This window comes from Acanthochromis polyacanthus, chromosome 12 (assembly GCF_021347895.1).
Source record: "Acanthochromis polyacanthus isolate Apoly-LR-REF ecotype Palm Island chromosome 12, KAUST_Apoly_ChrSc, whole genome shotgun sequence".
NCBI classification, from domain to species: Eukaryota; Metazoa; Chordata; class Actinopteri; family Pomacentridae; genus Acanthochromis; species Acanthochromis polyacanthus.
In genome coordinates this window covers 16,163,645-16,178,520 of record NC_067124.1, presented here as the reverse complement: position 1 = coordinate 16,178,520, position 14,876 = coordinate 16,163,645, and the positions used below count along the sequence as shown (strand labels likewise).

At 41.0% G+C, this 14,876-nt stretch overlaps 1 long non-coding RNA gene across 1 annotated transcript in view; it reads left to right on the top strand.

Annotated features, from left to right (window-relative positions):
• Positions 1–14,876, top strand: part of LOC110950467 (uncharacterized) — a 107,484-nt gene that overhangs the window by 89,351 nt on the left and 3,257 nt on the right. The window contains exon 6 of the long non-coding RNA XR_007945647.1: positions 14,332–14,373. This is a non-coding gene — a long non-coding RNA (uncharacterized LOC110950467). The remainder of the gene's footprint in view (positions 1–14,331; positions 14,374–14,876) is intronic.

The following is a 14,876-nucleotide window of genomic DNA, read 5'->3' as shown; positions in this document are numbered from 1 at the left end:
AAATCTTCATTGTGAGACTGGTAGCCTCTCATCCAACGTGAATCCAGAAAGCCCATCCACTGGTTTATGCGACCAACTACCACTATTACCCTGGACTTAGTTGGTCTTTCAGACTGGTCACTTTTCACACCATGACAGAGGTCACAAACTAGGTATATTTCAACCTAAAATGATGTTTAATTCAGAATGGTATTTGAGATTGTAGTTTAGTTGTCTAAGAACAACATTTTACTGAGACAGGGCTGGATTAGAACAGGGCATGTTTTTTTTCTTTGATCTTTGATCTCTGTATGTATCAAAGTGTTTTTGGGAAAGATATCGCGCCCAAAGTTTCTCTGAATGACAGGTCAGTTTCTTGTATAGTAGCTATGCCACCACTGGTGCACGTGAATTAGTAATACAGTAAAGTGCTTTCTAGAACCTAAAAAAGCACTTTATACTGTATATTAACGTGGACTATTTACAGCTCTGTCACATCCCACAGATGCCTGATCAAACTGCGATCTGGGAAGTTTGGGGCCAGAGTTATTGCCTCGGGGTCTTCTTCATGTTCTTCAAGGTGTTTCTAAACAGGTTTTGTGGCGTGGCCTCAAAGTTTCAAAGAAGTACATTGGATTTAAACAAGATAATCAATGTTTTTCTCTTCACCTGTCATTGGTTTTAAAGTTGTGGCTGATCAGTGCCAGTGGGTTTTTCAATGCAGGACTTTAACTTCAAGTGGAATATTTTTTAGAATGTTACTATTTTTATTAATCAAAATACGTCTTCCACCACTGCGACCCATTGATAAAAGTACTACCTTATTTTTCCACAGATCTGGCTTTAGAGAGTTTTGTTATTCAAAAGTCACCTACAGCTAAAGTTTCCAAGAACATAATACATTAAACTGCTGCACATGTGCCCAGTATATTATGTAGGTTTACTATATTCAAGTCAGTTAGGGTAAAGTTCTCACCTTGAAATAACTCTATTTGACTTTAATATTTGTTTTAGACATGTGATTTAAAACCTGAACAAATCTAAGTCTGGGATTGATGAATGAAATTAATTCATGGCTTTCCCCAACGACCTCAATTCCTCAGTGTTGGGGACTGAACAGGACGGCTGTGTTCACCCCAGCAGCCATCCTCTCTCACCTGTGCAAATTACAGTGTGTAAACAGACTGGATCACACTAGTTTCATGTGGTTAGCCACTTCCCTAGCTGGGACAGGCTCTCCTCAGGAGAAATAAACCATTTCCTGTTCACTGAGGGAAAGATATGCCCAACTGCAACATACTGTAATTCTTTCCAGATGGTGGGTGGATTTCTACCTTGTTGGAGTGTGAACAGTACTCAACAGGACATGCTTAGTAATGCAGTCTCTTCAACACATATGTTCATTGGTTTAATGTCTTTAAAACTAAAATTAACTCTCTAATAAAAACATCGAGGTGCACTTGTGCTTATTTCAAATAATTCCAGATGGGAAGCAGGGTGCGGTGGTACTTGCATTTTTTGTAATCCCATATTAACATGCGACCTTTACAGTCATGTTCCAGACTGAAGTATTTTAATTTCTTTTTTGTATAAACCTGTTATAAGCTCTTAAAATCAGTTCCATGTCTTCAGCACACGTGGTCCGCTAGTGAAGGTGAAATCCAAAACATTGTGCACATTAGATGAGGAATTTGAACAACTTTTCACTTGTTGAGTTAACACTCAGTGGAAGTGCAATAGCAAGATCTGTGTCCACAAACATTACTGCATTGTCATTTATTGCGCTGTATACTAACAGTTTCATTTCCTTAGAAGAAGGCACATTTGACATTTTATGCTTATGCTTTCTACTGATGTTTATCTTCTTTTTTTTTTTTGAAATACAGAAATTTCTATGACTTCAGCAATATAAGCAATTTCTCCTCAGGAATCAATTAATTATGTCTAATTATGATCCTGATCTGAAGCTTAATTGTTGTCTTTCTACTTTATGCACACCAATCAGCCACAACATTAAAACCACCTTCCCAATCTTGTGCAGGTCACCCTTCTGCTGCCCGAACAGCTCTGAACTGTCGGCGCATGGACCTCTGGGGGTGTCCTGTGGTGTCTGGCACCAGGACGTTGGCAGCAGATCCGTTGGGTCTTGTGGTTTGCAGGGTGGAGCCTCCACAGTTCAGGCTTGTTCCGATGCATCCCACAGATGCTCGGTCAGGCTGGGATCTGGGGAGTGCATCTGCTGGGTCAATGCTTTGGGCTCTTGTCTGTTTCTTGAGCCGTTTCTGAGTAGTTTTTGCAGGCAAAAGGGTGCATCGACCTGCTGGGGGGAGGCCAGGACCAAAGATGTCCCAGCAGAATGTTGCACTATGATAAAATAATCAACACTTTACCTGTCTGTAGCTTTAAATTTGTAGCTGCTCAGTGCATTTCCCATCCTTGAGCCTCTCATTATGATTTGGAAACAGAAGCACATGTAAGATCCTCTTTCAGCAGAAGATGTAAGAGAATACATCTTCTACTCTTCTGATTATTTATTACGCTGATAATCTTATAAATCTTGTGGGGGAAAAAAGACTCTAAATTGCTTTAAATCATATCTCTGAAAACCATATAGTTCACTATTACTTTGTCTCATAATTTGATGTCTTTTAATGAATGATATAGCAAACTTGAGCAGAAGCCTGCTGATGCCATCTAATCTCCTTGACAGCTTATTTTGGAGGCTGACTCCTGCTGATCTCCGGCAGCGATATGCGCAGTGTAAATGTTCTTACAGGCAAATTAAAAATACAAAGAGAGGGCGGTTTAAATATACATGCTCAAGATTTTTTTTCTTTTTGATAATAATGCAGTAAGTATTGCATTAATTACATACAAATAATCAAATATTTACAGTGCATATTAATATTAAAAGTGGTTTCGAGAGTTAAAGTGTAGGAGTTAGGAGGATCATAAATACACAATAAGCTTGACCTACAAGAATATATGATGTGTTTGGGTGGATGTTTTCTAAATTCTATACATTTTTTAGCTGGTTAACACGAGCAGCCTCACAAGGTCATTTCTAACACGGCTCTAATTTCCAGGCCTGACCTTGTGTGAGTGTGTGGACAGTGTGTGTGTGTGTGTGTGTGTGTGTGTGTGATAAAGAAGCATTCCAGTCAGTGTGAAGGCATGTCCTGGCTAATCCACAGGCCAAAACACACAGGCGGTTAAGTTTCCATGACCTCAACTCCATGCTGTTCAAACATGCACACACACTCAGACACACAATGCCGCTTCTTCCTTTTGGATTTACTCTGTTTTTCTGCCTTCCTGCTGTCTTTCATCTCTCCCTCCTCTCTCTGAATTGCAACATTTTGTCATTTACCATTTAGTTCATTGTTAACCCACAGAGGGAAAAGCGCGCCGTGTTCTGTACTACCACAGGAGTTCTGTCATCTCCAGAACAATTATGTCAATTAGCTCGAATTTAAGTGGTTTCCAGAGAGGAGTTCCTTGGCTAATAACAGTCCAATGAAGTGACAACTAAACAATTAATCTCACTCTAATTGCTCAGTAGGTACAGTCAATCAGTCACCATGCCCCTCTCCCCGAGCCTTATTTCTAGCTTTCAGCACACTTTCCTCGCTCAGTAGCCTGACTCACCACTTGTCAGTCAAATCTAAATCCGCCGTTCCACTCCTCAAGGGACGGAGGTGCATTCCAGTGTGTTGACATCACGGCCGTGCACTAGTCAGCACATTTAACTTCTAACAAAACACAGAGAAAAACTGTGTTGACTGAGAAAGAAGCACTTCATGGAAACGATGAGAGCAACAGCAGGGAAAAGATTAGAGAAATGTATTTATTTCTCTGGATTTTGAAGCAGAGGGGTGAATTTTAGTTTAAGACCAACAGCGATCCGTGATCAAAACCGGCCGGCGTCGCCTCACTTTCATTTAAAAGCTGCATACTTGCAGCTTAGATCAGGTTACATAAAGACAAACATTAGCTCACTGCTGCAGTCTGTATATGAGATTCTAGATTGCCGGATCGCCGTGTCACATCTTGAGAAGTCATCTTTGAACTGATAGCTTCACAAACTCAAATGTTATGATATGTGTCCGGTGAGATTTACAGTATGTGCAGCTTTCTGCTATTGGCAATGAACCCTCGCACACATGTACTGAGAAACACATGCAGTCTAAAAATATTTTACAATAAAAATCCATCTTGTGCTCATCCAAAAAAATTGCTACATGTGCGACTTGCAGCTGTTGCCATTAAAGCCATTTTCAATAGCTTACATATGCAGATTTACTGTGACTTTTCTGCATAGTTGGTGTAGCCCACAATGGTTAAAAATGCAACTTGTGCAGACAACATGATGAAGATTCAGGGACAGAAAGTGGCTCATAAAGACACAAAACTTGCAAAGAATGCGAGTCTGGGTTGTGTCTTAAAGTAGGAAAAGCCTCTCAGCTCTCAGAGAAAGTATTACAGATGTAAGACAGACACTCAGAAGGGTTTCCCTGAAAGTAATCTCAGTCAATAGAATGTTGGAAATGGTCAAACTGTAAAGTGCAACCAAATGTTCTCTTTATGTCTGGGATTTGGCTTTTCCTCTTGCCAGAATAAAATTTATCTCAGAACACATGTAGAACAGTATCTGAGTGTGAAAGTAGTTTTTATTCATACTGGTGCATGTATTGGCAAGAGCTGCTCATTAGAAGTGTTTCTTTCGCAAAACTATTGGAGATCACTGATGTCTAAGTCACCTGCATGTCATAAAACACTCTAAACCCGCCACAACATTAAAACCACCTGACTAACATTGTGTTGACCTATAAAGTGCAAAATCAAAAGCTTTTCTCAAACCATTCCAACTGCTTTTTTTTTTGTTTTGCTTATTCAACTGAAAGATGCCACTGCATTCAGGGAATACTGCTGCTATGATAGGGTGTACGTGATCTGCAGCATGTTTAGGTAGGTGTCAGAGTAACATCCACACGAATAGAAAGACCCAAGGTTTTCCAGCAGAACATTGCCCAGAGCATCACGCAGCCTCCGTCGACCTGCCTTCTTTTCATAGTGTATATTGTGCATGATTCATGAGACCAGGCCACCGTCTTCTAGTTCTGACGCTCATGTGCCCGTCATAGGTGCTTTAAACAGAAGACAGGGGTCAACATGGGCATTTAAGCAAAGCAACCAAATATGCAGCAAGCTATGATGCATTGCATGTTCTGACTCCTTTTTATCATAGCCGACTTTACGATTACTTCTGGTAGATACCAACCACTGCATACCAAAACAAACTAGGGATCAGACATAATCAAAAAAGACCAATAACCGAAATTTGGAACTGATATACATTAAATGTAATGTTTTGTAATGTTTGTGATTGCAAGAAATTGTCATTCATAACTAGGCTTCTTCATTTATGAGGGTGCCTATAGCTGAATATTTAAAATAGAAATATGAGTGATTAAATCAGGACACTCTCCTCTGTTTATGTGACTGAGATTGATCAGTTTGTCTCCAGCCGTTAGCATAGCCTCAGCCATTGTGAGAGGAGCTAATTTCCTGGTTTCTTGTTCAGTTTTTCTGCTTAAGAGACATTTCTGAGACCACAGAGTGATGGAAGTCAGAGAGAAGAGGCTGCATCACACTTGATGTATTTAATTGATCAATAATCGGCCAATAAAAATATCAGTACTTTGGTAAGCAGTCTGATCCGACCCAGTCGTGCAGCCTTTACAACTTTGCTCTTGTCACAGTTATTTTAATCCTTAAGCTTGTCCACTTATCCTGCTTTCAACACATCAGCTTTAAGAACTGACTGTTCACTAACTCCCTGATATGTCTCACCTCCTGACAGGTGCCATTATAAAGCGATAATCAATGTTATTCACTCCACTTGTCTGTAGTTTTTCATGCTGTGGCTAATCAATGTAAATCAAACTGACACCTCTAAATTTGTCATTCATACCATTCTTATCATCTTCACCTATCCGAGTTGCTGTATGTGTCTTTCACTGTGACAAATGTGGACAAAAATGTGAACAAAGAACCATCTCGTTTACATAAAGTTCTCCATTTTGCTATATTCTGTTCCTGCTTTCAGTACAGTTTATTTGTAGACTTGAGTCTTCAAAGTTCACTGCATGCATCTGTTAGTTGAAAATTTTCCAGCAATTCTGATAAACATCTGCAGTCAGTCATTAAACTGTGTGTTCTGAATGGGTCATTCTGTTTGAAGTGATCCCACACAAACCACAGGGTTCAGTTCTGTGAGCTACAAGAGCATCACAGCTTACCAGAGCTTACAAAAACACACATTTCTGCACACGTCTTGCATATTCTATTGATAAAAATTTGTATCAGTCCGCATTTCTCAAGACATCACTTAGATTAGATAGATAGATTCAAGATTGATCACCATTATAACAACAGATACTTTTTGAATTTCAGTTTTCACTACAGCTAAAACTGATATGTGACACACACATTTCCAATCCTTCGCTGAGCTCTGAGCTTTTTACGAGGACACATTATGAGCCATATGTGGTATCATCAAACCCCATGATGTGAAATATTGTTTGAAAATATTGTTTTCCCTCAGTCATGTTTAATTGTTCCTCAACTGATTCGCCTCATCTCATTCTCGTTCCCACCACTAATTAGGAATGGAATCTGACTGCCGATGACTTTAGCGCGGGATCAGAACACACCCAGCCATTATAAAAAACCCAGGGACCCATAATGTGGTGTGGACTTGGCCACTAAAACCATGGGGTGGAGAGACAGAGCTGCTAACTCTTTCTCTCTGCTGCTCTTTGAATTTTTGGTTTTGGTCTTTGTCGCCTTTGGCCTGTCATGAGACGCTTCTCTCTCCCCATTTTGAGATTGTTTTGCGTTTGTTTCTCGCACTCTCTGGCTTTTTTTCCTCTTCTCAACATCTCCCCTGTTTCTGTCTCGACCTCTCATCTCACCGCCTCCTTTACCCTCCATGCTCTCTCACACTTCCTCGTCCTCCTTCCCACTCTCAGCTGCCACAGTGAGACCTGATATGAACTTTTGACAGGAGCTGGGATCTTTGTTTTACTGTCAGCGACACTGTGAAAGAGCTCGTAAATCTAATGCCGTAATGCCTTTGAAACGCCTCACAATCCTTGTAATCAAACACACACTTTCTATTTTTTCCAACCCCCCCCCCCTTCCACTTTTTCTCACTTTTTTTCCATGTACACCCAAAACGCATGCACAATCGCACACACAGATGTGATGTGTGAACGAGGGCTTTGAGGTTGTTTGTGCTCACATCAGACACAGCAGCCCCAGTGTTTGTTTGCAATTTCCACTGGCTCCGGTCCACTCCGCCAAACCCATGGGAATTTGTGGATCAGCATCTTCTCAAAAAGCTCCTGGGCGTCACAGCGTATGACCGAGTGCAATGAGTGCAGTGATGTCGTTATTTTTCTGTGGTATTTCTGATATACTCTGTGTATCACAGTTTATAATTGGAGGCTGACAGGGGAAAAAGGAGCAAGAAAAGCTCTGGGATAATTTGAGAGGTAATCTGACACTAAATAATGAAATCGCGGTGGAGAAAAAAGCTGAATGTGATTCATTTTGCTCAGTGGAATGGCATTTTGTGAAGCTTTACGTGCCTTTCTCTTATTCTGCATACTGACTTGTCTGTTTGCTTTAATTTTTCATCAAGCAGAACAGTAAACAATAAATTACAATAAGACAGTAAAAATGAACTCCTGCAGAAAGTTTTATGGATCTTCATTTTCTTGATATGCATTTAATCAAACTAAACTAAAAATACATCAAACTTTAGTCATGTATGTCGCTGTTAATATGTTCGGTGTTCAATGTGCTACTGTATTAGTTCAGCCCACTAGCCTAGCCGCGCTAGACAACCCACGGCAACCAATTTAATTCTCTGCCAGGGTGGGTCTAGTTACCCTCCATAAGGTTCGAGGCTGGATTCTCCTAAAACTGGCCGGACCAATCACCATGAAGTGTAGAGTCAGAAGGCAGGCGTAACTAAGTGACGACAGAAACAACCGGAAATAACTAGCCTAGCCGCGCTAGACAACCCACGGCAACGAATTTAATTCTCTGCCAGGGTCGACAACAAAAACGACAACAGTCGTTGAGCTCCATTAGCACCGACTCTGAATAATCTTTCTGTTAACATGTCTGTAATATACTTGAGCTTCACCCATTGACTGTATAAATAAGGCTTCACCGAACTACCGCATCCTCTGATTTCCGGCGCTCTAGGAGACTCTTCGTTGCGTTGATTGGTTGTATACCTACCCAATTGCTGCAGAGTGATTTGATAGACAACCTTTTAGCCCGTCTCCCTCCCTGTCGAGCGTGCCTAGACCCTTGCGTCTTCAGAGCATGGGTCTAGCGCGGCTAGGCTATCAGCCCACATGATTATTTGGAGATTATTGCCTGCAGGGTTATTTGTACTCAGTAAATAAAGCTACAGTATATAAAAATCTTATTAATGTTCCCTTTTCTCTCAGTTTTTTGAGTTTTTGCAAAGTGAAACAAACCAAATTGAAAGCTAGCATAGCATTTATTCACACTGTAAAGTGTCAAACATTTAGAAACAGCAGCACTAGTGATGACAAGAGGAGTTTTTAAGGTCAGTGTTGTCACTCGCTTTCAACATTTTACCACGGAACTATACCCGCATCGACAGAAGGAAACACAAGCACATATAACACGTGATGGAATAAGTAAATAAGCAAAAAAAAAAATGCTGTAAAGGAACAGAGACCTTTTTAATGCCATAGGCCAGGCTCACAATATGGGTCATGACTGTAGGATTTTCAACAGACATACAAAGAGCTCTTATAGCCAGAAATCTGGAAAAAAAAAAGGTGACAAAATACTAACAAACATACAACAATAACAACAAAATCCCACTAGAAGCTGAAAATATAACCCACCTCCTATCTGGGATTTGAACTCTTTTCTCTCATGATAAAGTCTTGTTTTTTCCACATTTCACCACTACATCCTAGACTTTCATCCTAGACTTTTAATTATCAAATCTGATCTGGGTAAGAAGGCCACGTGATTGACCAAAGTCTCCAGTCATGGGTTAGCCAGAAAATGGAGCCCCAGCCAGAGCCAGTTTCCTCAGACTATCAGTTCAAAGACTCAAAATCATCCTGTAATACATGTTTAGTTGTCACTCATAACCTGGAAGCAGAAACCTGAAGCTGTTCATGTAACTGGAGAGTAGCGCCTGCATGTAAACGCGGTTACTGTTTCCCTCAGGTGTGGCAGAGTTAGACTCTGGGAAACATCACCTGGTCTAGACAGGACTGTCAGGGTGAGACTTACATTCTCTCTTTGTTGTCTCTAACACTATACAATACGTGTCTGTCTCTTTCCTTTATTGTTTGTGTCTCTCTGTGCTCCTACAGCTGATTGCATAAATAATTTTCTGTATGTAAATCCTTGGCAGCTGCTTGCTGTTTTGCCCTCCTTGTTCTTCGCTCTTTTTCTGTCCTTCAGGTTGATGTTGGAGTTTCTTTCTCAACCTTGTCACCTCTCCTTGCCTTTCTCTCTTCCTGCTTCTGTGCCTGGGGTGAAGCTCTCTTGCTCTTTTCTGTCTCGTCTCTTTCTCTCTAATTACACCGTTCTCAGTTCCAGCCCTGTGCCTTCCCATGGGTTTATATGTCCTTATGTAAGGTCTGACTGAATGGCAACATTTTTTTCTCGTAATGATGGGAATTTTAACTCACAAGTTTACTGTTGTCTGTGTGTGGATGTGTGTCTTCTGCTGTGCTGCAGATTTCTGTGATGCAAACTTGCTGGATTTTCAGATCTTTACAGTCAAGGTGTGGACTCTCTGAGTTCTTCAGCAGATGCGCCTGTTTACAACTTCTTTTTTTCCCCTGTCACTTCAGGCTTCAAATCCTAAAAAAAACAAAGGATCTCAAATTCAAATTGTGCTGTCAAATTAGCTTTTCTCCTTTTCTTCTTTGATTCCCTTCAATCAAGTCCTGAGGTTGGACTGCAAGCAGATTTTTTTTCCAAGTACATTTGAAGCAATTTCATGTTGAAAAGAAAGAAAGAAAAGAGAGAGATTACACACAAGAAAATCTATCAAAAATAGCATGAAGGGAAAAAAAGAGAGACAAGGAACAGGCAGCATTACCTTTGGCTCTGTTAAATAATTTCTTTTCCCTATTTGGTTTCTATTGTTCAAAGCTGGAGCTGATCTCTTCAATATTGCTGCTAATCTAACTTCAAAGGGTTGCAGTCATGTTAAAACACTTTTTAATTGTGATAAGGGACCCAGAACCCATAAATACTGAGGCCTTTTTTTTCATTGGCAATTAAAATTCGAATTGGTTACATTTTTCACTGTCAGCCATTTCCTTTGCACACACAGACATGTGTGGACCACGCACACACCAGCACAGACACGTGGCCTGATCCTGTCGCATACAGCAGCACCTACAGTGTAAATGGTGTTTCTGTTCACTGCATTTACGTGCTTTGGACATTTAAACGTTTGCAGAATTCAAATCTCTCACAGACTGTGCTGGTCTGCAGGACTGATGATTCACCGCAGGCTTCCCCCTGGTCATTGCTCTGACACATAAGATGCAGACTGTCGAGGTGTCCAGCAGTAACGCACCAACATGATTCTTGACTGAATCACTTGCGCTCCATGCTTCTGACAGAGACTGTTCTTCAAGCTTTGATAAGCACACAATACAGTGAGGCGGCAAAGCAGAAAGATGTAATTCTGTCATCAGAAGACATAAGAGTGGCATGAGATGAACTACTGAGTGCAGATGATAAGGAAATTGACAATTTTGCCTCAAAGCTCTGAATACATCTTAAAGTCTCCAAAAAAAAACCCATCCCCATACAATTAAACTGCATTCTCAGTTACATTCTGAGGGAAACACTGGATTACGTCAGTTTGTGACGCAGCCAGTTTCACTTAGCAATTTATTTTAGGGCTTTACTGTCACATTTTTTTCAGCTTTGTCACCGTGGCAACCCAGAAAATGGAGGAGAATCTTCAGACATGTTGTGAAACGAATCAGATTTTAACCCAAATTATGATATTTTCCTATTTCTAGACAGATGGGTTTGTCGCCCAAAACAAACAGGGAGTTAAAGGAAAGTTGAATCTGTATCTGACTTATGCATTCTACCTTTAAAATGCTCTTTGATAATAGATATGCTCCCTAATACACCATTTTGTGGAGAAAATATGCCTTTCTCTTAACTTAAACGCAGTTTATTGTATAGGAGCATATTTTTATAAGACAGGGTTGAATAGGAGGAGGAATAAAATGCTGCCAAATCCACCCACATGGTCACTTTAATCTTTGTGCTTCCAGTATGTAGATAGATCAAGGATGTATTTATATTAATACAACGCAAGTGCTGGCTCTTACAAAGGTGAAAATGTGCACTTTCCAACAAATCAATAGCTGTTCTTTTTGTGGAACACAAAGTTTCCTCAGGTGTGAAAAAGTCCAGAGAGTCAGGAAATGTACAGAGCAACTTTTCTTATCTTTAGATTAGTCATTTACGTCTGACAAGAGCATTAGGATCATCATTAAACATCAAAATGAAACTTGCTCTCGTGCCACTCTGACACACTTATTTATCAAGCCATAGGTGATGTGTGCATAAGGCCGAGAGGTTGGTCAGTGGATCCTCCTTTAAATGGATCATAAAACACTCCAAGAGCATTAAGCTGCTTTTCCACTAATGAGAATCTAATGATCTGTTAAGTAGCATGAAATCTGTCAGTGAGACAATACCAGCGATATCAAACACTTGTTGAGCTCTCAGAGATACGACTGCTCCCCCTGTAGTCCCTCTTCACACATAAAACCAGTTTGTTTTATGGTATGTTTTACACAGACAGTTGCTAATAGTTGAGATGTGACAACACATTGGCTCGTGACAGCTGATTGACAAATTACAGGCTAGCAGCTGTGTGAGCGACCACCACTCCCCCCTCCCTGCTATCTGCAACCTGAGTCACGAACATCTCCTGGAAGGTGCTGAAATACAGCTCCAGGAACTGGGAGACTGGAAACAAACAACAACAGCAGCAGCAGCAGCAGCACCTTTCAGGACAACAGGCGCAAGTTCAGGTTTGGGTCATTAAGTTGCCCCGTCGTGGAAAAAACAGTCCTGTTTGTGCCTCTGCAGTCAGACAGGCAGCTCCACATTTCACCACAGCACAACCTTGCGTCGCTGTCAGTCGGGGTTTCTGACATACTGCAAATTGTTCAAGCTGAGTGTCTCCTCGACAGCACTCGGAGCGAGACTTGTTTCTAAGTTTGGAGAATAAACTATTAGTGACGGCGAAGAAATGGAAAAGAAGCTCGACTTCAGTTCGTTCCCCCTCACATCAAATACAGCGTGCCTTTAACTGTACAGTCAAATGTGGGTGTCGAGTGTTTTTGGCTGACACGGCTGCTTTGGCTCAGTGCTTGTTTAGCAGCCGGAGCCAAGCATATGCACGTGCGGCTGTGTTTGATTGCATGCATGTCTTTGCTTGTGTAAGTGTGTGTGTGTGAGCCCCTGCGTGACCTGATTGTGAATCTGCAGTATGTATCAGTGAGTGAGGGCTGTGGATCTTGGTGTGTTCTTTGTCAGGTTGTTGTGCAGCGTGGCCTCATTACCCAGGTGTTTACCCCTAACCACAGGAAGCCCTTGTCAGTGACGACTGTCTGCCGGCAAACATCGCCTGAGGGAAAGAAAGACAGGGAGGTAGAGAGGAAGGAAGGGGGAGAGAGGAGATAGAAAAACACCATCTATCTATCTATCTATCTATCTATCTATCTATCTATCTATAGGCAGAAAAAGGAACAGTATGTCATGTCTGTCTTTAAAAAGTAGACAAACTTCAATTCGCATAAAGGTACATTATGGCTAGTATCTATTACCTTTTACATATTAGTGACTTTACTATGAACAGGGTCTGTATTCTTTATAGGTCAGTGAGTCTTAAAGTGACAAAAAGTCTATCAATCTATGTTTTTATGGTCATAATCTTAATGTGTGAAGTAATTTCAGATATTAAAAGTTGATACCTGAATCTTAATATTCTTCATTAAATGTTAAACAGTCAAAAACAAACATAACCTTATGTCAAATCAAGACGGCAAAATGCATTTTACATATGAGATGGGCATTTTCTGTCAATACACAGTGCTTTTTTGACACCTCAGCTGCCAGTACATTACAGTTTTCTTTGCTTTATGTGTTTTTTTTATAAGTGCAAAAGTGTAGGGCATGACAAACTCAATGCATGAGCATGCATGAGTCCTGCACTATCTCCACAACCTATCCTCAACCCATCTATAACCATGTTCGTCGGCCTATGTGTGTTTCTTTTTCCCCTGAACGTGTGTGTTTATGTCTGTGTCGGAGTGGTTTTGCCAGTCAAGCGCCGGCTGGCAGGTCACCGGGTTCCTCCACTCCTTCACCAGTGCTTGGGAGGGAGGAAGGGGGAGGCAGGAGAGAAAGAGGGAGGGAGGAGGGAGGGAGGAGAGGAGACATACAAGCTGTTGACAGGGATTTATGAGCTGATAGTGTCAGACTGCAAGCACAACAACAGTCTCCCTGTCTCTGCCTGTCTGCTCAGAGAGAGAGGCAGCGACTGACAGAAAGAATGGAGGGGGTGGCGGAGAGAAAGTGAGGCAGCGAAAAAATGAGAATGAAAAACCAGAGCAACAGAGTGAAAATAGGAGAGAGAGAGATGGAAAGAAAGAAAGAGTGAGGATGGGGATGTGATTTAATTTGGGTTTTTTTCTCTCCTTTCTCTTGTCAGAATGTGTCTTTTTCTTCACGGCCCTCGTTATCTCCTCCTTTGTGCGAGTTGACTTGTGTTGTGGCTGCTTTTGTTTTTGCTTGTTTAGACTCATGTGAGTGAGAAACCGTGTGTTTTCAGAATAAACCGAAGGCTGTTGTTCATCCATTATGGCCATCGTGGTGGTGACTGTACAGGGACTGTAGAAATGCAGAACAACAACAATTCCTCCACTTTACTGTTAGAAGAAGCGGTTAATGAAATATGATAATGAACAGAAACATAAAGACTTTTCATCAGTTCTAGCACATTAGACAAACGCTCTCTGTGGCTGTGTGTCATGGTGAGTCATGGCTGGGATGTTCCCTGTTGGATGACACACCCTGATATAGTCGGACTGTCTGACATATGAGAGAAACTGTCTGCTGGGTAATTTTGTCTAATTGCTGTTCTAAGCATAAATCCATAATATCTGTCACTATTTCAGTTTGATGGTTTCAACAGTATATCCTGTTTTCTTCTCTTCCTCTTTTCAGTTGATGCTGTTGCAGTCACCGTTCTACCAGAGCACATGGCAGGTAATTCCACTATTATCAGTTCCATTCTGATGTGATACAAGCCTGTAACTATATCAAAGCCACTAATAATCTGCATTTATTCCACTTTGTGTGTGGGATTCAGACATGTTAACTACTACTGTCAGCTACTTGTACATTCTAAAGTTTAAAAATATAACCCCGCATGTATAGATCTCTGACAATACATTGATTTCCTATTGGATATTTTATAATGGTGCCAGAAATACCTGTTAAATGTTGTGATTGTCATAATAACAGTGATCCAGATATGAAGTCTGCCAGACTGACATGTTGGGAGAAAGACAGTCTGACGGTGCACAGCACACATACCCCCTGGGAATAATGCAGACAACTAGTGATTTATATGTCAGGCCTTTTTTTAATGACATAGTATTAAAGAGTGGTGATTTATGAGGCTCTTTTCATTTCACATTGACACTCAGACTTGTTTCAGGGTATACCTTACGCTTTCCAGTATGCTGAGTAATGAGCCCACAATGAGT